General features: G+C 45.9%; 1 protein-coding gene across 1 annotated transcript in view; it reads right to left on the bottom strand.

Annotated features, from left to right (window-relative positions):
- Positions 1–24,387, bottom strand: part of C1_1H9orf85 (chromosome 1_1 C9orf85 homolog) — a 347,742-nt gene that overhangs the window by 302,276 nt on the left and 21,079 nt on the right. The window lies entirely within an intron of this gene.

Here is a 24,387-nt window from a genome sequence, read left to right as displayed (position 1 = left end):
TCAGGACACCTTAGGGGCTGTCCTGACTGGCCAGTGACTCCTCCTTGTTGCTTTCTTTGTTCCCTCCAGCCTTGCCGCCAAAAGTGGGGGCCGTGGCCGGAGGGGGCGGGCAACTCCACTAAGCTGGAGTGCCCTGCTGGGCTGTGACAAAGGGGTGAGCCTTTGAGGCTCACCGCCAGGTGTCACAGCTCCTGCCTGGGGGAGGTGTTAGCATCTCCACCCAGTGCAGGCTTTGTTACTGGCCTCAGAGTGACAAAGGCACTCTCCCCATGGGGCCAGCAACATGTCTCTGGTGTGGCAGGCTGCTGGAACTAGTCAGCCTACACAGACAGTCGGTTAAGTTTCAGGGGGCACCTCTAAGGTGCCCTCTGTGGTGTATTTTACAATAAAATGTACACTGGCATCAGTGTGCATTTATTGTTCTGAGAAGTTTGATACCAAACTTCCCAGTTTTCAGTGTAGCCATTATGGTGCTGTGGAGTTCGTGTTGGACAGACTCCCAGACCATATACTCTTATGGCTACCCTGCACTTACAATGTCTAAGGTTTTGTTTAGACACTGTAGGGGTACCATGCTCATGCACTGGTACCCTCACCTATGGTATAGTGCACCCTGCCTTAGGGCTGTAAGGCCTGCTAGAGGGGTGTCTTACCTATACTGCATAGGCAGTGAGAGGCTGGCATGGCACCCTGAGGGGAGTGCCATGTCGACTTACTCGTTTTGTCCTCACTAGCACACACAAGCTGGTAAGCAGTGTGTCTGTGCTGAGTGAGAGGTCTCCAGGGTGGCATAAGACATGCTGCATCCCTTAGAGACCTTCCTTGGCATCAGGGCCCTTGGTACTAGAAGTACCAGTTACAAGGGACTTATCTGGATGCCAGGGTCTGCCAATTGTGGATACAAAAGTACAGGTTAGGGAAAGAACACTGGTGCTGGGGCCTGGTTAGCAGGCCTCAGCACACTTTCAATTGTAAACATAGCATCAGCAAAGGCAAAAAGTCAGGGGGCAACCATGCCAAGGAGGCATTTCCTTACACAACCCCCCCCCAAACGAAAGAGGATGAGACTAACCTTTCCCAAGAGAGTCTTCATTTTCTAAGTGGAAGAACCTGGAAAGGCCATCTGCATTGGCATGGGCAGTCCCAGGTCTGTGTTCCACTATAAAGTCCATTCCCTGTAGGGAGATGGACCACCTCAACAGTTTAGGATTTTCACCTTTCATTTGCATCAGCCATTTGAGAGGTCTGTGGTCAGTTTGAACTAGGAAGTGAGTCCCAAAGAGGTATGGTCTCAGCTTCTTCAGGGACCAAACCACAGCAAAGGCCTCCCTCTCAATGGCACTCCAACGCTGCTCCCTGGGGAGTAACCTCCTGCTAATGAAAGCAACAGGCTGGTCAAGGCCATCATCATTTGTTTGGGACAAAACTGCCCCTATCCCATGTTCAGAGGCATCAGTCTGCACAATGAACTGCTTAGAATAATCTGGAGCTTTGAGAACTGGTGCTGAGCACATTGCTTGTTTCAGGGTGTCAAAGGCCTGTTGGCAGTCCACAGTCCAGTTCACTTTCTTGGGCATTTTCTTGGAGGTGAGCTCAGTGAGGGCTGTCACAATGGATCCATATCCCTTCACAAACCTCCTGTAGTACCCAGTCAAGCCAAGGAATGCCCTGACTTGAGTCTGGGTTTTTGGAGCTACCCAGTCCAGAATGGTCTGGATCTTGGGTTGGAGTGGCTGAACTTGGCCTCCACCTACAAGGTGTCCCAAGTAAACCACAGTTCCCTGCCCTATCTGGCATTTGGATGCCTTGATAGAGAGGCCTGCAGATTGCAGAGCCTTCAAAACCTTCCTCAGGTGGACCAGGTGATCCTGCCAGGTGGAGCTAAAGACAGCAATATCATCAAGATAAGCTGTGCTAAAGGACTCCAAGCCAGCAAGGACTTGATTCACCAACCTTTGGAAGGTGGCAGGGGCATTCTTTAAACCAAAGGGCATAACAGTAAACTGATAATGCCCATCAGGTGTGGAGAATGCTGTCTTTTCTTTTGCTCCAGGTGCCATTTTTATTTGCCAGTACCCTGCTGTCAAGTCAAAGGTACTTAGAAATTTGGCAGCACCTAACTTATCAATGAGCTCATCAGCTCTTGGAATTGGATGGGCATCTGTCTTGGTGACAGAGTTGAGCCCTCTGTAGTCCACACAAAACCTCATCTCTTTCTTTCCATCTTTGGTGTGAGGTTTGGGGACTAAGACCACTGGGCTAGCCCAGGGGCTGTCAGAGCGCTCAATCACTCCCAATTCCAGCATCTTGTGGACTTCCATCTTGATGCTTTCCTTAACATGGTCAGACTGTCTGAAGATTTTGTTCTTGACAGGCATGCTGTCTCCTGTGTCCACATCATGGGTACACAGGTGTGTCTGACCAGGGGTTAGGGAGAAAAGCTCAGGAAACTGTTGTAGGACTCTCCTACAATCAGCCTGCTGTTGGCCAGAGAGGGTGTCTGAGTAGATCACTCCATCTACTGTGCCATCTTTTGGGTCTGATGACAGAAGATCAGGGAGAGGTTCACTCTCTGCCTCCTGATCCTCATCTGTTACCATTAACAGATTCACATCAGCCCTGTCATGGAAGAGCTTAAGGCGGTTCACATGGATCACCCTCTTGGGGCTCCTGCTTGTGCCCAGGTCCACCAGGTAGGTGACCTGACTCTTCCTCTCTAGCACTGGGTAAGGGCCACTCCATTTGTCCTGGAGTGCCCTGGGAGCCACAGGCTCCAGAACCCAGACTTTCTGCCCTGGTTGGAACTCAACCAGTGCAGCCTTTTGGTCATACCAAAACTTCTGGAGTTGTTGGCTGGCCTCAAGGTTTTTGGTTGCCTTTTCCATGTACTCTGCCATTCTAGAGCGAAGGCCAAGTACATAGTCCACTATGTCCTGTTTAGGCTCATGGAGAGGTCTCTCCCAGCCTTCTTTAACAAGGGCAAGTGGTCCCCTTACAGGATGACCAAACAGAAGTTCAAAGGGTGAGAACCCTACTCCCTTCTGTGGTACCTCCCTGTAAGCGAAAAGCAGACATGGCAGGAGGACATCCCATCTCCTTTTGAGTTTTTCTGGGAGCCCCATGATCATGCCCTTTAATGTCTTGTTGAATCTCTCAACTAAGCCATTAGTTTGTGGATGGTAAGGTGTAGTGAATTTATAAGTCACTCCACACTCATTCCACATGTGCTTTAGGTATGCTGACATGAAGTTGGTACCTCTGTCAGACACCACCTCCTTAGGGAAACCCACTCTGGTAAAGATACCAATGAGGGCCTTGGCTACTGCAGGGGCAGTAGTCGACCTAAGGGGAATAGCTTCAGGATACCTGGTAGCATGATCCACTACTACCAGGATATACATATTTCCTGAGGCTGTGGGAGGTTCCAGTGGACCAACTATGTCCACACCCACTCTTTCAAAGGGCACCCCCACCACAGGAAGTGGAATGAGGGGGGCCTTTGGATGCCCACCTGTCTTACCACTGGCTTGACAGGTGGGGCAGGAGAGGCAAAACTCCTTAACCATGTTGGACATATTGGGCCAGTAGAAGTGGTTGACTAACCTCTCCCACGTCTTGGTTTGTCCCAAATGTCCAGCAAGGGGAATGTCATGGGCCAATGTTAGGATGAACTCTCTGAACAGCTGAGGCACTACCACTCTCCTAGTGGCACCAGGTTTGGGGTCTCTGGCCTCAGTGTACAGGAGCCCATCTTCCCAATAGACCCTATGTGTTCCATTTTTCTTGCCTTTGGACTCTTCAGCAGCTTGCTGCCTAAGGCCTTCAAGAGAGGGACAGGTTTCTTGTCCCTTACACAGCTCCTCCCTTGAGGGTCCCCCTGGGCCTAAGAGCTTAACCTGATAAGGTTCAAGCTCCAAAGGCTCAGTTCCCTCAGAGGGCAGAACTTCTTCCTGAGAAGAGAGGTTCCCTTTCTTTTGCTGTGTTGCAGTTGGTTTCCCAACTGACTTTCCTGTTCTCTTGGTAGGTTGGGCCATTTTTCCAGACTCCAGCTCTACTTTTTCACCCTGTGCCTTGCATTGTGCTCTTGTTTTCACACACACCAGTTCAGGGATACCCAGCATTGCTGCATGGGTTTTTAGTTCTACCTCAGCCCATGCTGAGGACTCCAGGTCATTTCCAAGCAGACAGTCCACTGGGATATTTGAGGAGACCACCACCTGTTTCAGGCCATTGACCCCTCCCCATTCTAAAGTAACCATTGCCATGGGATGTACTTTTCTCTGATTGTCAGCGTTGGTGACTGTGTAAGTTTTTCCAGTCAGGTATTGGCCAGGGGAAACCAGTTTCTCTGTCACCATGGTGACACTGGCACCTGTATCCCTCAGGCCCTCTATTCTAGTCCCATTAATTAAGAGTTGCTGTCTGTATTTTTGCATGTTAGGCGGCCAGACAGCTAGTGTGGCTAAATCCACCCCACCCTCAGAAACTAGAGTAGCTTCAGTGTGGACCCTGATTTGCTCTGGGCACACTGTTGATCCCACTTGGAGACTAGCCATACCAGTGTTACCTGGATGGGAGTTTGGAGTGGAACCTTTCTTGGGACAGGCCTTGTCTCCAGTTTGGTGTCCATGCTGTTTACAGCTATGACACCAGGCCTTTTTGGGATCAAAGTTTTTACCCTTGTACCCATTGTTTTGTGAAGAGGCTCTGGGCCCACCCTCCTGTGCAGGTTTTTGGGGGCCTGTGGAAGACTCTTTACTATTTTTAGTTTTGGTTGTCTCATCACCCTTCTGCTGGGGAGTCTTCGTGACCCCTTTCTTTTGGTCACCCCCTGTTGAAGTCTTGGACACCCTTGTCTTGACCCAATGGTCCGCCTTCTTTCCCAATTCTTGGGGAGAAATTGGTCCTAGGTCTACCAGATGCTGATGCAGTTTATCATTGAAACAATTACTTAACAGGTGTTCTTTCACAAATAAATTGTACAGCCCATCATAATTACTTACACCACTGCCTTGAATCCAACCATCTAGTGTTTTCACTGAGTAGTCAACAAAGTCAACCCAGGTCTGGCTCGAGGATTTTTGAGCCCCCCTGAACCTAATCCTGTACTCCTCAGTGGAGAATCCAAAGCCCTCAATCAGGGTACCCTTCATGAGGTCATAAGATTCTGCATCTTGTCCAGAGAGTGTGAGGAGTCTATCCCTACACTTTCCTGTGAACATTTCCCAAAGGAGAGCACCCCAGTGAGATCTGTTCACTTTTCTGGTTACACAAGCCCTCTCAAAAGCTGTGAACCATTTGGTGATGTCATCACCATCTTCATATTTAGTTACAATCCCTTTGGGGATTTTCAACATGTCAGGAGAATCTCTGACCCTATTTATGTTGCTGCCACCATTGATGGGTCCTAGGCCCATCTCTTGTCTTTCCCTCTCTATGGCTAGGATCTGTCTTTCCAAAGCCAATCTTTTGGCCATCCTGGCTAACTGGATGTCCTCTTCACTGGAGTTATCCTCAGTGATTTCAGAGTTGTTGGTCCCTCCTGTGAGGGAACCAGCATCTCTGACTATTATTTGTGGAGTCAGGGCTTGAGAAGCCCTGCTCTCCCTAAGTAGGACTGGAGGGGGGGAATTTCCCTCCAAGTCACTATCTTCATCCTCTGAGTTGCCATCCTCAGAGGGGTTGGCCTTTTCAAACTCTGCCAAAAGCTCCTGGAGCTGTACTTTGGTAGGTTTGGGGCCCATTGCTATTTTCTTTAGTTTACAGAGTGACCTTAGCTCTCTCATCTGTAGATGGAGGTAAGGTGTGGTGTCGAGTTCCACCACATTCACATCTGTGCTAGACATTATGCTTCTAAAAGTTGGAATACTTTTTAAGAAACTAAAACTGGTTCTAGAATCTAATTCAAACTTTTACAAACTTTTAAACTCTAAAAGAAATGCTAAACAGGATCTAACACAAGGCCCTAGCAGGTCTTTTAAGAATTTAGAAAACTTTTCAAATTGCAAAAATCAATTTCTAATGACAATTTTGGAATTTGTCGTGTGATCAGGTATTGGCTGAGTAGTCCAGCAAATGCAAAGTCTTGTACCCCACCGCTGATCCACCAATGTAGGAAGTTGGCTCTGTATGTGCTATTTCAAAGTAAGGAATAGCATGCACAGAGTCCAAGGGTTCCCCTTAGAGGTAAAATAGTGGTAAAAATAGATAATACTAATGCTCTATTTTGTGGTAGTGTGGTCGAGCAGTAGGCTTATCCAAGGAGTAGTGTTAAGCATTTGTTGTACATACACATAGACAATAAATGAGGTACACACACTCAGAGACAAATCCAGCCAATAGGTTTTTGTATAGAAAAATATCTTTTCTTAGTTTATTTTAAGAACCACAGGTTCAAATTCTACATGTAATAGCTCATTCGAAAGGTATTGCAGGTAAGTACTTTAGGAACTTCAAATCATCAAAATTGCATGTATACTTTTCAAGTTATTCACAAATAGCTGTTTTAAAAGTGGACACTTAGTGCAATTTTCACAGTTCCTAGGGGAGGTAAGTATTTGTTAGTTTTACCAGGTAAGTAAGACACTTACAGGGTTCAGTTCTTGGTCCAAGGTAGCCCACCGTTGGGGGTTCAGAGCAACCCCAAAGTCACCACACCAGCAGCTCAGGGCCGGTCAGGTGCAGAGTTCAAAGTGGTGCCCAAAACACATAGGCTAGAATGGAGAGAAGGGGGTGCCCCGGTTCCGGTCTGCTTGCAGGTAAGTACCCGCGTCTTCGGAGGGCAGACCAGGGGGGTTTTGTAGGGCACCGGGGGGGGACACAAGTCCACACAGAAATTTCACCCTCAGCAGCGCGGGGGCGGCCGGGTGCAGTGTAGAAACAAGCGTCGGGTTTGTAATGGAAGTCAATGGGAGATCTAGGGATCTCTTCAGCGCTGCAGGCAGGCAAGGGGGGGGTTCCTCGGGGAAACCTCCACTTGGGCAAGGGAGAGGGACTCCTGGGGGTCACTCCTCCAGTGAAAGTCCGGTCCTTCAGGTCCTGGGGGCTGCGGGTGCAGGGTCTCTCCCAGGTGTCGGGACTTAGGATTCAAAGAGTCGCGGTCAGGGGAAGCCTCGGGATTCCCTCTGCAGGCGGCGCTGTGGGGGCTCAGGGGGGACAGGTTTTTGTACTCACAGTCTTAGAGTAGTCCTGGGGTCCCTCCTGAGGTGTTGGATCGCCACCAGCCGAGTCGGGGTCGCCGGGTGCAGTGTTGCAAGTCTCACGCCTTTTGCGGGGAGCTTGCAGGGTTCTTTAAAGCTGCTGGAAACAAAGTTGCAGCCTTTCTTGGAGCAGGTCCGCTGTCCTCGGGAGTTTCTTGTCTTTTCGAAGCAGGGGCAGTCCTCAGAGGATGTCGAGGTCGCTGGTCCCTTTGGAAGGCGTCGCTGGAGCAGGATCTTTGGAAGGCAGGAGACAGGCCGGTGAGTTTCTGGAGCCAAGGCAGTTGTCGTCTTCTGGTCTTCCTCTGCAGGGGTTTTTCAGCTAGGCAGTCCTTCTTCTTGTAGTTGCAGGAATCTACTCTTCTAGGGTTCAGGGTAGCCCTTAAATACTAAATTTAAGGGCGTGTTTAGGTCTGGGGGGTTAGTAGCCAATGGCTACTAGCCCTGAGGGTGGGTACACCCTCTTTGTGCCTCCTCCCAAGGGGAGGGGGTCACAATCCTAACCCTATTGGGGGAATCCTCCATCTGCAAGATGGAGGATTTCTAAAAGTCAGAGTCACCTCAGCTCAGGACACCTTAGGGGCTGTCCTGACTGGCCAGTGACTCCTCCTTGTTGCTTTCTTTGTTCCCTCCAGCCTTGCCGCCAAAAGTGGGGGCCGTGGCCGGAGGGGGCGGGCAACTCCACTAAGCTGGAGTGCCCTGCTGGGCTGTGACAAAGGGGTGAGCCTTTGAGGCTCACCGCCAGGTGTCACAGCTCCTGCCTGGGGGAGGTGTTAGCATCTCCACCCAGTGCAGGCTTTGTTACTGGCCTCAGAGTGACAAAGGCACTCTCCCCATGGGGCCAGCAACATGTCTCTGGTGTGGCAGGCTGCTGGAACTAGTCAGCCTACACAGACAGTCGGTTAAGTTTCAGGGGGCACCTCTAAGGTGCCCTCTGTGGTGTATTTTACAATAAAATGTACACTGGCATCAGTGTGCATTTATTGTTCTGAGAAGTTTGATACCAAACTTCCCAGTTTTCAGTGTAGCCATTATGGTGCTGTGGAGTTCGTGTTGGACAGACTCCCAGACCATATACTCTTATGGCTACCCTGCACTTACAATGTCTAAGGTTTTGTTTAGACACTGTAGGGGTACCATGCTCATGCACTGGTACCCTCACCTATGGTATAGTGCACCCTGCCTTAGGGCTGTAAGGCCTGCTAGAGGGGTGTCTTACCTATACTGCATAGGCAGTGAGAGGCTGGCATGGCACCCTGAGGGGAGTGCCATGTCGACTTACTCGTTTTGTCCTCACTAGCACACACAAGCTGGTAAGCAGTGTGTCTGTGCTGAGTGAGAGGTCTCCAGGGTGGCATAAGACATGCTGCATCCCTTAGAGACCTTCCTTGGCATCAGGGCCCTTGGTACTAGAAGTACCAGTTACAAGGGACTTATCTGGATGCCAGGGTCTGCCAATTGTGGATACAAAAGTACAGGTTAGGGAAAGAACACTGGTGCTGGGGCCTGGTTAGCAGGCCTCAGCACACTTTCAATTGTAAACATAGCATCAGCAAAGGCAAAAAGTCAGGGGGCAACCATGCCAAGGAGGCATTTCCTTACACTACTTAATCAGACTGTCACTATATTCTACTTCATGAAGTGAAGTGCTTTCAGGGAAACAGGATGGTTTTCTGCCAGACCCCCAAATGCTACTAGATTAAGAGATGAGACAGGCAAACTTTGCTCTCTCTTATCTGTTTATATACAGCACTGCTATTGTGTTGTCTGTTCAAATATTCACATGATGATGGACAATGTCCTTTGTAAAATGTATCAGCACCTGAAAAATTGCTGATAATTGTCTCCAATTCGATATCCTCAGGCTGTCCTTTGCTGACAATCTTCCCTGAGGCTTCTTGCTCAACATCATAGCTTTCCATCCTCTGGAGCTGGCACCTGGTTGTATTACCATCTCCTGAGGGGATTGTAAGGAACATCCCTTGCTTAAAGACTTTGGCTTTACCCACCATTGTGGCTGTTTTCTCATCAGATTTGTTACTGAATCTCCTGTCCCCCAATCTATTCAGGAGGTCTCCAATATTTTGCAACGGGGAGAGGAATCAGCCGATTCAGAACCTGAAGGGGTCACACATGGGCTTAAAGTAACTAAGTAAGCATGAAAGCCCCAGTGTCGTAACTCCTCTCTCTGCAGCAGTCACAATGTTAGCAACTGCTAAGAAGAAAGGGTGTGATGAAGGAGGGGTAGCTCTCCTGACTAATCCATCAAACATTTCTCCACCAGCCCAAGCGCCTCCATACTCACTCGGTGATTAGCGTGCTATACAAATCAATATATTAACATAACATGAAGCCTTGCCTATGGGACTAGGAATACACAATACACCATGTGTTCCTGCACCTTCAGCCAAAACGTTGCTGGTACTCTTGCTTGAAATAACTAAGAGATGAGTGTTACTCCTAGTCCTGATGGCCTTTCCTTCTGCAGAAACACTATGCCAATATCCATACTGAAATTAGTTCTGATATATCATCTGTCCTGGGAAGGAACCAACCTGCATTTCACCAGATAGATCAATAATACATGGCATTGTAGACAGTCCTCAATTGCATTCCATCCTTTTAACACCTCCTCCTTTGATTACGCATGAAGGAGCCAATCATCCAGGTACAGAAAAATATTTCAGCACTGGAGATGTAAAAATGGCACAAAAGGAACAATCATTTTAGAAAACATACTTGATCCCACAGGGTAATATTTGGAACTGATAGTGCTTCTTCAATACAAAAAACCTAAGGCATTTTTAATTTTACCTTACAGTGATAAAATGGAAGTTATCCTCCATCACGTTCAGTGTGATCATGAAATATTTGCTTGGAAAGAGAGGAATTATCGTTTGTAAAGACTCCATATTGAATTGAATTACACTTATACACGTGCTCACTCCTCTTAAATCTATTATTGATTTGAATTTGTCCTGAAAGTTTGGGGACCAAGAATATGAATAAATATACTCCCTTGCCCATTTCCGCCATTGGAACTGCAATGACCGCTCTTTTGACCATCAGATTTTGAAGTGCTGTCCTCATTGCCTTTTCCCTGATTAAATCTTCAGGTTCTGGCATGGAAATGATCTTAGTCTCTATAGGTATTTCCAGAAATGTTATTTGGTGTCCTTCCCTCACCACTTAATGAACCCAGGCATTAGAAGTAGATTCCTCCCAAGCTGCTTGGAATAATCCTATTCTACCTCTCACTAGCGGAAGCAAGCCTTCCTCAGCATAATCAGATACACTGATTTCTGTAGGGAGACAAGGGTTTCGCCCTTTGTAATCTCCCAGACTCTGGTTTGCTTTGCCTCAGTCTCCTTGCCAATGAAAACTGTGTTGTTGACCAGTCCTTCTTGAGGGCTGGGGAAAAGAGGAATGAAACCATTAATTTAACTGCACCAATGTTCTGGCAAAATGAGAAGGAAAGTTTCTCCTCCTTGAACATCCTGTGTGGTAAGATGTCGGGGCAGCATGCTCGTGTTGCTTGACGCACGGCAACTGTCTCAGGCCACTTCCCTAGCTGGAAAGCATGGCTGCGGCTGTGGCGGTGCATAATGCTGTGCTCTTGCGTGCTCGCTGCTGAGATGAGATGAGATGAGATTCGCAAGGTGCACTGGTCCTTAACTAAAGAGCCACTGAGGAGCAGAAGGCCTCTTGGAGGAGCGTTGGACGCACCTTGGGGACCACTGATCATTGGTGCCCTTCCTGCTTGTAGCTGTGGGAGAAGCAGTGGAGATGAGAGATGAGCTGAGTCATGTCCTGCGTGGAGGATCTCCTACGGAGCTGTGAGACAGGAGTGGATTATTCCAGGTAAGAGGTACAGAGAATCCGGGCGGTTAGAGTCTTATTTAATCTAGCCGATTTACTGGACACATGGACAGCTCATTAATACCAAAGTGCAAAATAAGCCCAAGCTCAAAGAGTGAGGGCTCCAACTGCAGTACGAATGAAAAAGACGGAAGTGTTATCAATAAAGAAAGGCTCTCTCTACACATCAATTAAAGACAAAAGGAACCCTCTTACTTCAAAGTTAAGGGGTGAGAAATAACCCGATTCAGAACCTGTAGGGCTCACAGATGGTCTTAAAGTAACTAAGAAAGCAAGAGGGAGCCCCAGTGCTGTAACTCTTCTCCCTGCAGCAGTCACAATATTAGCAACCACTAAAGAGGAAGGGAGTAATGAAGGGGGGTATCTCTCCCGCATAGTCCAACAAACATTTCTCCATCCACCCAAGACACAGAGATTATAGCAAACTTTTCGGACTGTGGTTCTTGCATATCAAATGGTAAAAGCAGTAGGGGGTGCAGAGTAAACAGTGAGAAGCTGAGAGAGACTTGGGAGCTGACAACTCAGACATCATGGATAGTTCTGGCTCCCCGTTGAGTGATACTATAGAGTCAAGCTGCAATGAAAAGCCAGCGCCCCCCTCCATCCCCGCCCCCCAGCAACATTAAAGTAGGGTGTCCCCATTACAAACTCAACCAGTTGAGACAATCTAGATAGACCAGCTGCGGATAATGTTTTTCTGGTTTTCTGCAAAGTGAGCAGAGCAGCATTAAGTGCAAAGTCAGTCGAATATATATGCGACATGAAAGGGGACAAGAGAGAGTCCGAGGGCCCTCAGCTGCACCACCCGTTAAGTAGGCAGGACCACAAACTGGAATAATACAAAGTGCAGATCACCACTTTCAGAATATTCGAATAGTACCTATCCATGTACAATGCTTGTAAATGGTAGTGATTTTAGGGTGTGAGAAAGGGTGCTCACAAACTCTATTAAACAAAAGGTGATCAAAGTACGTGAAAGGTTATATTTAGGCCTGCCTGGAAATGGCATATGAGACTTCCAGGAGACTAAAGAGTTCCAGAAGATGATTTCATCATCCTAGGCTGCAGGGAGTCAAGCTATTATTTTGCAGCCAGCCAGATGGAAGGTTACGGCAAAGGGAACTTTGAAGGTGTTCAATGAGACTGCAGTTACACAGAGCTAATTGAGAAAGATTGAGAGATGGGCACCATGAGATAGCATGTTGTAGTGCTTTTGGTGCTGGAGATAGAAAGATTACTGAATTATGATACACTAACAGTGATTGGGCGTAGGGTTGGTAGGGGGCAGGTGCTATTGGCACAAGAGTATTCAACTGTATCCAATTATATATCTTAGGAGTTTTTTGTCTATTAAATATAGAATTATGTAGATGCACAGGCGAGTGAGTGTATTGCTCTGGATAGGGTAACTCTCTATAAAATGGGGTTCTGCTGTGCAGGAAACCTGGATTCTGCTGATGACAGCTACATTTTGGGTGGCACGAGAGAGGGAGCGATTCAGACCATATGTGCTCCTCCACTATAGGTGCAAGCATCACACCACAAGGAAAGATGGGAGGGACACCGTTGCAGGGTGACTTAAGTCCATGGCGGGTGGATCAGGGGCAGAGGGACTGGGATGGGAGAGTGGAAGATGGGGTGGAACACAGAGATGGGGAAGGAGGGTGATGACTGGGGGTGGGGAGTTGTGACCCCAACAAGGTGCCACAGCAGTCACAAAAAAGTGAAAACTGTTCCCTGTGGGAATTTGTTAAATGATATATGTTTCCATAAGAAGGTTAAATATATGAAAATGTGGGCTTTAAGTTACTTAGCTCCCACAAGAAGCCATATTAAATTTTATAAAAATGTCTCCTCTAAATCTGGTTGTATCTGTGAATGTCAATAGGGTGAATAATTCAAGGAAGCTAAGAGCAGTTTTTATTTTGTTGCAGGAGACGGATATTAAGAAATCAAAGATGGAGTCAATTAGCTGGGGTCCTTTTAAACTAGTTGGCCACTCTTCCACATCAGCAACTCTTAGAAAGAAGGCAATCCTAGCCAGTAGAAAATATGGGGGTAACATAGGTAAGGCTGTATCTGACCACTCAGGAAGATGGGCCATTGCAGAGGTCCAGATGAACCAGTTCAGGTACTAGATAGGTTTGTTTTATGGATCATCCTTGAATGACCCTCTGGCACTTTATGTAGTGTTGTTACAGCTGCGGACTCACCGAAAAGCATAATAATGGGAGTTGACTTTAATTTTATTTCATCAACTGATTTGGGTATAAGTAAACACTCCACCCCTCAATGTAAACATAAGACTGATAAAGCTGTGGCTCAGCTTAAGGAGGAGCATTGTTTGAAAGATCCCTGGCGAGCCGCCAACCCATCATGCAGGGGGTACACTTTTTTCCCTCCCAATATTGCTTAGTCTCTAGGATAGATTTTTTAGTAGCTCTCGAAACAACTCAGATTGCCTCTGTAATGATTTTGAATTCTTTGTTTGATCATGCAGCTATTTCACTGGATGGAATTCCACAAGGTAATCTGGCAGTTGGACTTTAAGAAGAGCTCTGTTCATGGAAGTTTCCTTTGTCGTACAAATGAAGACCAGAGCAAGGCTGTTCTTCAGAGAAAATATAGACTCTTTCCCTATAGTGAAGATCTGTGCCACATTAAAATCAACTCCGACAGTGGAGATAATTGCTTTCCAGGCTAACTGATAAAATGAGAACAAGAAGTATAAGGACCTAGCTGAGGCATTTTCTCAAGCAGATAACCAGCAGCATTATAACGTCAAGGAGACAGTTAAACAGGAGCTGCAGCGGTTTCTGCTTGGGAAACAAGGTCTTAATACCAAAACATTTGAGCAGCAGCTGTATGAAGAAGAAGAGATAAGTGGGTGATTACTGGCCGAGAGTATAGCAATCAAAAACACAGTTCTACAAATTAAGGACCCTTCTAACGGTCATCTACGTAATTAAACTTATCAAATAAAGAAGTGTTTTATCATCATTTTTCCAAAATTACTAAAGAAGAGCAGCATCCAGGAAATAATGGCATTTAGAACTTTCTCTCACAAATTAGGCTTCCAAAGCTGATGAACATGGCTGCACAGAACCTTGTTTGCCCCCATAATTACAGGAAATGGAAGGCGTGGTTAAAGCACTCCCCTAATATAAGGCAGTACTCCCCTGGTGTAGGGAAGCTTGTGAAGACGGGTTTCCATTGGAATGGATTCAGATGCTCTACCAGAATTGAGAATCGTTTTGGTAGATATGCTTACTTAAATTTTGAAGGAGGTGCTATTCCTTCCTCTTTTAGCAAAGGGGTTCTCACCTGATAGCCTCATCACGCTGCTGAATGTAAATTATAAACTTTTCATGTAAATTCTAACACTAAGATTGGTATAGGTTATCGCACACCTGGTCAGATGTGACCAGATTGATTATTCCTAGTGTGCCAACTGTATTATAACATGCACTACCTACTAGAAGCCGTAGATGATTTCACCATAGGATACAAGATGCAATTCTGGCTATTGATGCAGAAATGGACTTTCACCTTGGGAGCTGGAATTTTCTATTTAAAGTGATGGAAGTAATGAGGTTCCCATACCTGTTCACAGGATCAATAGCCTCAATATAAAAGGGATCAACAGCTGCAATAGTTTCATTGGTAAAGTGGTGGACTCTATTAAGATCACCAGGGACCCTAGGTAAGGGTGTCCTATCTCACCTTCTCTCTATGTTCTGTTCAATGAGCCATTGGCTTGTTTGCTAAGTGAAAGTAAGGGTGTGAAGGCACTGATCCCAGGGGCATCAAAATTTAAATTGCATGCTGATGATTAGGTGCTATTCCTGCCACCAGATAGGATTGTTTTTGACAATTTGTTTGAAATATTCGCAGAGTTTTAAATGATATCCGGGTATCAGGTTAATATTTCTAAGACCAAGATTCTCTTCAGTACTGACACTAGTGCATTGCCTCAATATTTACAGACAGCATACCATAAGAAGTTTGTGAGATATTTGGGAATTAAGGTATCAGAAAATTATGAGGACATTTATAAATTAAATAACCCCCCTTCATTGCCAAGATTAAAAATATGACTGACAGGTGGAGCAAGCTGCTAATCTGTTATGTTGGGAGAGCGGCAACAGTAAAAATGCAGATCTTGTCTCTTTTCAAGTTTTTCTCTCCATCTATATTATACAATGCATTGTTTCCAAAACGAAATGCTCCGATTAGCACTTTCACTTGAAATAAATGCAATCCTAGAATCAGCTTAAAGAGACTGAATTTGTCTGACTAGGAAAGAGGATTGCCTCTTCTGGAATATAGAGCCTACTATTTAGCGCCTTATTTAATAACCAACGATAGGTACTATAAATTTAATAAATTGAAGTCATTCAATAATTTCCATCCTTCCCATAGCTAAGAATACACATATTGGTGAGATACGACACTCTTGAGATATTTAAGCAGAAACAGAATCTCTTACTTCAATGGTTGAAGATTCCAAATATCCATGCGGATACCTTTCCTAAAAATATGCGTTCAGATGTGCTTGAAAAAGAAGTGAATAGATGCGAGAAGTACAATATTGGTAAGGTAGAGACTGGTTGGTTAGTGATGCCCTAGTTATATGGGAGGTGGTCCACATCACAATTCCATTAGCATGTGCCCAGAATAAACTTTATTTATAAATTGTTTCTGTACTGCAGAAATGCCAACCGATGCAAGCTGAGTCGACAAGGGAAATAGCTTATGTCTATTTAAACCCTCTACCGAGCAAAGAAAGCTGTGCCAGTGAGCACAACGGTTACAGGCCGAGCAGAGTAACTTTGAAATGAGCTCCAAGCTATGTATAATCGATTGCCAAAAGAAATCAAGGTAAATTTAACACAAGAGGAGAGGCTGGAAGCCTTCCACCTTAGTTCCAAAATCTTAAGGGGCTCCAATTTGAGAAGAATGCAAATATGTGCCCAGTGGATGGTGTATTACATTCCTTCTCTATTGCACCAAAGGAACTCGAATGTCCCCAGCCAATGCACAAGCTGTACGGAATCCGTAGCTGGGTCCATATGATTCAGAAAAGTGACAGTAAGAAATATTTTGGGGAGGGGTCCTGAAGTGCATGCCGGTCTTGCTTGAGGCTGAATTTGTACCAGCTGTGAATCTTATTCTTCTCGGCAGCTCCAAACATCTGGGAATCCGACCAGGACCTGCATGTAGCTGGTAGTTTATTGCAACAGTAGTGGCACGATCGGTAATAACAGCTCACTGGAAATCGGCCGAACCCCCAAAGCCATGGGCCCTGGATTGAGAAGATAATGTTTATCTATCCTAAAGAACATTTGTATGCAAATTATAGGGAGGGAGAGGACTGATTTTTTAATTTGGAACTACACCTTGCACTTTAGAATTTAACAATACAACAAAAATTATCTGATCGTGTGAGATGCATTTGATTTTGGAAGTTATGGAGATGTTAGTTGGTAATGTATTGAAACTGAATGAACTCTTCTCGTTTTAAAGCTTGTATGAAACGTTTTAAGTGGAAGCTCGAGGTGTATTCATTCTGTAAGTAGGTTTTAGGTGGTTAGGTAATTAAGCTGAATGTATCTTTCTCTTTTAATACTTTCATGCAATGTTTTAAGTGAAAGATTATTCCTATAAATATGGACGAAATAATCAATTTCCCTCAAATGGCAAAAGTAAAGCCACTGATTTTTGGGCTGCATCAGTATGCATTTCCTTCAAATAACGCTTCCTTCTAGCAGTACTAGTTGCTCCTTCTGCCAACAGTGATGCTTGTACTATATCAAAGGAAATATCAGCTAAAAATGTAATTTGCTTCTCCAGTTCCTCTAGAAGCGAATAACACCCTGATCAATCTTGAACTGCCTAAAATTGACTTTTGATGTCAGTGATCAACAACTGTGTTATACATTCTCTATAAATTTCACCATGCATTACTAAGTGAGCCCTGCATAAGATTTCTTGAGTCAGAACTGATCTTCTTTTCAGTTTGGTCAACTAGGATATTTTCCTCTGCTTTGGAAGTACGCTCAACCAAATTAGCCACAAAGGATTTAACCAAAGCTGGTTCAGGCAGATCTTCTCTATATCCCCCAAGGAATATATCTTAAGACATGAATCTAGGAACATTGATTTTGTCAGGATCCTTCCATTCTCTTTTCACTACACCAGTGACATGCTGGTGTACAGGAAGTTCCAAAGAAGTTGATTTCTGGAATTGCCTCAAAACCAGTTCAGAAGACATACTAGGTAAATCCTCTACTGGAAATCCAGTGTTCTTGTTTATCCTCACCACAATTTCTGACAGCATAGCCTGCTCAACATATTTACCCTATAGCTCCGAAGGAACAAGTTCCACACGTTCCTCTTCTGCCCCTGGAAGAATAATGCTCCTCCTTCAGGGATGCAGCAGTTTAAGGTGTATAAACGGGAGCTATTGTCTCAGAGACAATCTTCCTACTTTTATTCTCGAAAGAGTGCTGCTCTTATTTGGCCCTCTTATGTCTTGTGGAAGGAGAAAGACTGGAGGAAGCACAATCAGAAATCCTACTTTTCATGGAATGTTTGCCCATTTTGAAAACCCTCAGCCTTCCTGTCAGCACATTGTGCTAGTAGCAGATTTGATCAGCCAAGATTACTGACAGGCTACAATGTATGCCTTACCCAGTCTGTTTTTAACAGGGAGCCTCTGCACACATATCAGGGTGTTCATGCAGGTGCCCTGAAATAAAGGTTATCACACATGCTCGGTAGCCATCCTTCCACACGTGTGAGTTTCCGTTAAGTTGCACTTGTCTACTCCTAACCACCATTAGTGCGGATTATAACCAGCAGTTAAGGAAGTTAACTCAAACATGCTTCCCCTCCACCCAGGTCAATCCTGTGATAAGTACCTCCATTCAGCGCAGGGATCTACTTACTCCTCCCGTCTTCTCCGCACCAGGAGTCAGCTCTAGTTGAAGGACAGGGTCTGATTGCACCTCTTGTTCTCCCTCGCTCTGTGGCGCATCCTTTACCCCCTAATCTCACCGTCCGCTTTACGCCTTACCCTCCTTTGCTGTGTTCCTCTTTCATGTACTTTGTTTTGTTTTAGTTGCTCTACTTTTTTCCATGGCTCCTTCTCAGCTTGTAGTCTACTCACTCTCCTTTTCTCTTTCCATCACTCTTTATGACTTGTTTTTTCCTTGACTCAGTCTTATTGTTTTCTACCTATTTTTCTTTCTTACTCTCCTTTCAATTTTTTTGTTTCTTTTCCTTCTACCTTTTCTTCATTGTTCCGTTTCTGTTTATTTTTCTTCCTTTTTTCTTTTGTTTTCTTTTTCTTTTCTTGCTTTCTTTTTGTTATTGTGCCTTCTCATATCCCTTTTCTCTCGTGTCTTATTTCTCCTGGCATTTCTTCCTTCATTTCTCCTGTCCTTTTTTTCACACCCTTTTTTCTATTTCATTCTCTCTTCTTCCCCCTCCTGCTCTCTGATCCTACCTTCCTATTTCATCCTTTTTCTTTCATTCACCCGCTTTCTTGATGTTTTTCTCATTTGTAACTTTTTTTCTCACTTGTTCTCTCTTCTCCATTCCTTCTACCTCTTCTGTATTTCTCCTCTCCTTGCTTTCATTCTTTGTCTCGTTTTCCTCCTCTCCTTTCACCTCCTCACATTTCCATCTACTTCCTTTTTATTTCTTCTTCTCCTTCTCCTTAATTCGTTATTGCTCTATTTTTGTCTTTCTTCTGTTCCTTTTTCTTTGTTTGAAGAGTGCCTATCTTCTTAAAGCAATCTCATCATATGTTAGTTTGTGTGACTGCTGTACAGTGTGCCAGTCACTGTCAAGATAGCTTAACTTGTAGACAGCCATGAATTTTGCATGGGCCTCAACAAATTTATTATTGCTAAAGGTCCTTCGTGCCCTAACTGTCAAAATTAGCAGTGTTATCTGATGTACTGCATGACAATGAGAACACAAGCCTAAATTAGGCACTCGGTGTGATTCATAAACAAGGAATTCAACTGTTCTTTGCAAACCCGACAAGTTAACATTTGCTGTACAGCTCATGTGGCATTAATGCTGTATGCTCACTGGAGAATAACTGAGATTTAGCTTTAAGAATTACTCAGAAAATATTCTGATTTCCATTTTTATCTACATTTAAAAATAAATACAGACAGGAATGTACATGGTTTTCTGTCTATATTTATCTGTAAAAATCAGTTAAAACGGAAACAAGAAGCCTTAATTATATCCCTGAAGGAGTAACTGTGCCACTGACGAAGACATCTTGGTAAAGACTCTTGGTGCTGATCTTATTCCAAACATGGGACATGGAATTGATGTCTATACAGCAAACCTCAGGTGTTTCCAATGCCTTCTCCATTTTTTAACATCCTTTTTATTGCATTTTTCAAAACAAACAAGTCAGCCATGTAAAAAACAAGCCAATAATAAACAGGAGAAAGAGAACATGGCAGATGGGAGCAGCTAGAGTAAAATCAGTCAACAGAAAAAACAGTGTCATAATCAATACATATGACAATTCGAAATTGGCCACACTGGTATCGCTTGTACGTGGCCTGTTGTCAAGTTCTATAATGGAAAACATGGGTATCATCCCGGCCCAATGGGTACAACCTTGACCCCCCCAACCCCCATAGGAGGAAAGCAAAAACAGTATCTCCGCTTAGCCATCCCACTCTCAGTCCAGCACTACGCCTCCTACTATCACTCTACCGGAGTATCATGCATCCTAACCTCAAAAGGATTTTTAGTAAACTGTAATGGTATCCCAGAGACCAAAGTCGGTGAAGGGTGAGCCTCCACAGTCAGTAGCAACCCTTGACCATACAGTCTCAGACATGCCACCAAAATAGCATCCCGTCAGGGTAGAGTGTGGACTTGTTGCACTCCTCTGGCCTCCTCCCGTTGCAATGCCTCTCACTCACAGTCCTCCCACTTAATTAATTCTCAGTTGCATTTTCCCAAATCAGGTCAGTCGGCTGACTTCCAACACATCGGTAGTTTCCGCCAGGCAAGTATTAGTGCTAGATCCGTGAACCTGCATGTTGCTTTCCGAGCCGCTCTGCGCGCATGTAGAGCTAGTAAGTATAACTGAGTGAAGCGATCAAAGTGTCTATCAGTAGCCTGGCTCACCACCTGCAATACGGTGGCCCAGTAAGGGGTCAGAATCCGGAAAGACCACACCAAATGAAAAAACATGCCTCCGCCACACAGCAGCAGGGGCACTCTGATGAGGAGCGGGGAACATAGCGTTTAGTCACCAAGGGGTGAGGTAAGCCTGGTACAAGAAGTAAGACTGGATAAGCGTAAATCTGGCATTCCTGGATACCTTGGGGGAAAATGCCATAACCCGCTTCAATTTGGAGTCATTGAGCCTGGACCCAAATCTGCATCCTAACGGTGGCTGCTGGAAATGGCCCTTTTTGCAGGGTTATCCCCAAACCTTCTGCCTTCTTCCTCCTATTTTTTCAGATCTGTTTTCCTGGTTTATTGTCTCTGTGCACTTTACCACAGCAGATCAGTGTTAACCTGCAAGAGCTTCCTGTGTAAATTGTATTGGTGATTGGTTTATCCATGATTGGCATATTTTACTTCCTAGTAAGTACCTAGTAGAGTGCAATATGTGCGCCCAGGGCCTGTAAAGCAAAAGCTACTATTGGGTCTGCAGCACTGATTGTGTCAGCCACGAGTAGCCCTGTAACCTTGTCTCAGACTTGCCACTGCACTGTCTGTGTGTGCAGTCTTGCACTGCCGATTCGACCTGGCAAGTGTACTCACTTACCAGGCCCAAACCTTCCCTTTCATGACATGTAAGTCACCCCTAAGTTAGGCCTTATGTAGCTCCATGGGCAGGGTACACTATATTTAAAAGGTAGGACATGTGCTGGTGTGTTTTACATGTCCTGAAGGTGAAATACTACCAAAGGCTGGTTTCACTATTGAAAGGCCTATCTCTCCCATAGGTTAACCAGGGGATTGCATTTAAATTCCTCTTGGGTGTAATTTCCCATTGGGAGCACATAAGATGCGTAGTTTGGGGTCTCTGAACCCACAATGTAAAAATACATCTTTTTGTAGAGTTGTGTTTTAGATTGTCTGTTTGAAAATGGCACTTTTAGAAAGTGGGCATTTTCTTGCTTAACCATTCCGTGCCTCTCCTTGCCTATGGAATCCACGTCAGACTCACAGTTGGGCTGTTTGTGAATTCCCTCTATACAGTGACATAAAGGGAGCTGAGGAGTGTCCTGCATATCCTTATGAGTCTCCAGGGCTAGAGTGGGGAAGGAGGAGCTGACACCTGCACCTAAAAGGGCTGTGCCTGTATTCACACAACGCAGTCTCTGACCCCCTGGACAGTGTCTGGGGCCAGGCCTGGGCAAGGCATGATCTTATGAACAACAGAGACTTTTCTCTGCCTACTTAAAAGGCAGAAATTAGTATAAGTAGTGGCCCCAAAACCCCAGACTTTTAGAACACTTCTAAAGGAACCTCTGCCAAGGAGAAAAGCTGAAGCGCTGGAGGAGGAGTACTGCCCCTATGCTGTGTGTGCTCTGCTGAGTTGTCCTGCAGTTGCTGCTTCTGCCTTAAAGAGGACAAAGACTGGGCTTTGCTGTGGATCCTTCTTGTGAAGTTTCTTTAAGGGCTCGAAGGAGAGCTCGCCTCCTGTTGGAAGTCTCAATGATATCAAATACTTCAGGTCCATCTACCTACAGCACTGGGAACTGTGTGTTTTGTGCTGCAACAGAAGAAAAAACACCATTGCGCCATCAACGACGCAGCTGCCTGCACTGTGACCTGATGCACAGAGATGTGCCCCGCTTCACACCGCAACCCTGGGCTCATGGACGCCACCACCTGACGCTGTTACTGAGTTTCTGCATGCACCGTGACCTGTGGACCGCGCACCCCGCATCACCTTGCTCACACCACAGCCTTGATATCCCCGACGACGACGCTCTACGCTGACACAGATGCTGCTGCCTGCATTGTGGCCTGAGGACACCACTCGTGAGGTACACAAAGCATTGTCTCATCCCACAGCCTCGGTCCACGGACGCCATTGCCATCAACTCCAGCAATCACTGCAATGCTGCCTGCACCACGACCTGGAGACACCGAACATCGCACCGCCCCGCTTCACACCGCAGCGCTGGTCTCACTGATGCCGCAGGATGCCATCACTGAGCCACTGCCTGCACCGTGACCTGTGGGCACAGCACATCGTATCATCCTGCTTTGCACAGCAGCCCGACACTATCAACGCCAGTGCTCCTGACTTCGTCATCTGCCCGGAGTTCGATCTGCAATGCGTGTGATTTCAAAGGTCCAACAACCCCTGCACCGACCTCCGGAACTGACGCCAGCGACGCCACACTCCGGATCTCATCACGAGGACCACAACACCCTACATTTCCAAGGTACTGTTTGCAGGTTTTTCCGTCACCGTAGCTGGTCCGCGACCCCCCGGTCGGCCTGAACTGTTGGATTTGTTGTTCACGGCGCCATGATAGCCATAGACCGAGCTATCAGCTTCAAGAAACTGTATTTTTAAGTCATTCTTGCAAAATTCATAGCTTTAATACTGTATGTTGGATTTGATTTTTCTCGTTTTGTTGTTCTTTTACACAGATAAATATTTGCTATTTTTCTAATACTGGTGTGGTGTCATTTAGTAGTGTTTTCACTGTATTACTGTGCGTTATGTGCAAATGCTTTATGCATTGCTTCTGAGATAAGCCTGACTGCTTGTGCCAAGCTACCAAGGGGGTGAGCTGGGTATCTCCCTTACCTTGACTAGAGTGAGGGTCTCTACTTGGACAGGATGTAAACTGACTGCCAACTACAAACCCCATTTCTAACAGTAGTGAAACTGCAAAAGCTCTATCTGGGCTCCTTTAAACAAGGCATGATACAGAAGCAAGATCACCCGTGTCTTCTCGTGATAAGGAACAGGTAGCGGAGGCATTCATGGTCTACCAGGCGCAGATCCTACCCACAACGGCCCTGTGAAGCAAGAAGTGCCCCGCTGGGATATCATATGTCACTCTGTCACTCTAGGAAAGAGCTCAGTTCACCCCCTGAAAATAGGTGTCCCATAATGGTGACTCATGTCCCAGGCCATACATCTAAACTGGCCCAACCTTCCAGATGTGGCCAGTTTTGGGCCATCGACAAGGAGAGCTCACAAGTATAAGGGGCTCTGGTGCGAGTTCCCTGCCGGGCCCTTGCCCAGGCGTACTGCGCTGTACAGTTAAGGATATTTGCTCTCCAAACCACAGAAGCAGAATTAGGGTGCAGTAGAATGCGGGTTAGGAGGTATCTGGAGGAGGTCCTGCACTCCCTGACACCCACCGTCTCCGAGAGCAGTATATACCAGCAGGTGATCTACCAAAGCTGGGAAGCCAGGTTATACCGGTTGAAACCCAGGACTGTCATGTCTCCCTCATCTACCAGTAATCATAGTTTCTTCAGGGCTACCCTGTGTCTGGAAGTCCTCCAATAAAGTGTGACAAGCACACTATCTGACTCCTGAAAGTAAGCTTGAAGGATTCAATCAGCAAAGCTGCGGAGAGATGGAGGAATCGAGGCAGTAGGACCATCCTGGATACGGCTATCCACCCGCTAACACCAGAAGGAGACCAAGCATCACATAACGGACAGGACTTATGTAAAGTTGTCCTCAAATAGCAATTCCAGGGTTCCATACACATCTACTTCTAGGTAACGGATGGAAGGGTGTTCCCAATGCAACGCCAGTATAGTAGTGCGTGGGTTTTCGTCCCCTGAGCCAGAGCACAAGAAAGAAGTGCACAACTTGTGCCAACTGACTTCTAATCTGGACAGCCACCCAAAGCTGGACAGGGCCAACACCACACCCTCCAAGTCAGTAGGTTCACCACGCATAAATAGGAGCATGGCATCCATGTACAACGAGATATATATAGTTGGTCTTCTGACACTTGTAGCCCCCGATAGTGGCCTTCTTGCTGTATCATCAAAACAAAGGGGTCTAGCGTCAACACAAATAACAGGGGGGGCAAGGGACAGCCATGTTGAGTGCTGCACTCCACAGCATACGCTACTTAGATCCTCGTTCCACTTCTTATTCTAGCTATTGGTTGGGAGTACACCCGTTTGGTCCATCTAACAAACACTACCCGAACCCCATCCCCTTGAGCACAGTATATTGAAAGTCCCACCTGGGGAGAGTTAAATGCTATTCGTATATCTATGGACAGAACTAGGGCATCTGGATGGAGTGATTAATGTTGGT

Source organism: Pleurodeles waltl, chromosome 1_1, assembly GCF_031143425.1.
Source record: "Pleurodeles waltl isolate 20211129_DDA chromosome 1_1, aPleWal1.hap1.20221129, whole genome shotgun sequence".
Lineage (NCBI taxonomy): Eukaryota > Metazoa > Chordata > Amphibia > Caudata > Salamandridae > Pleurodeles > Pleurodeles waltl.
The sequence above is the reverse complement of the archived record's forward strand: the minus strand, read 5'-3'. Positions and strand labels throughout refer to the sequence as shown.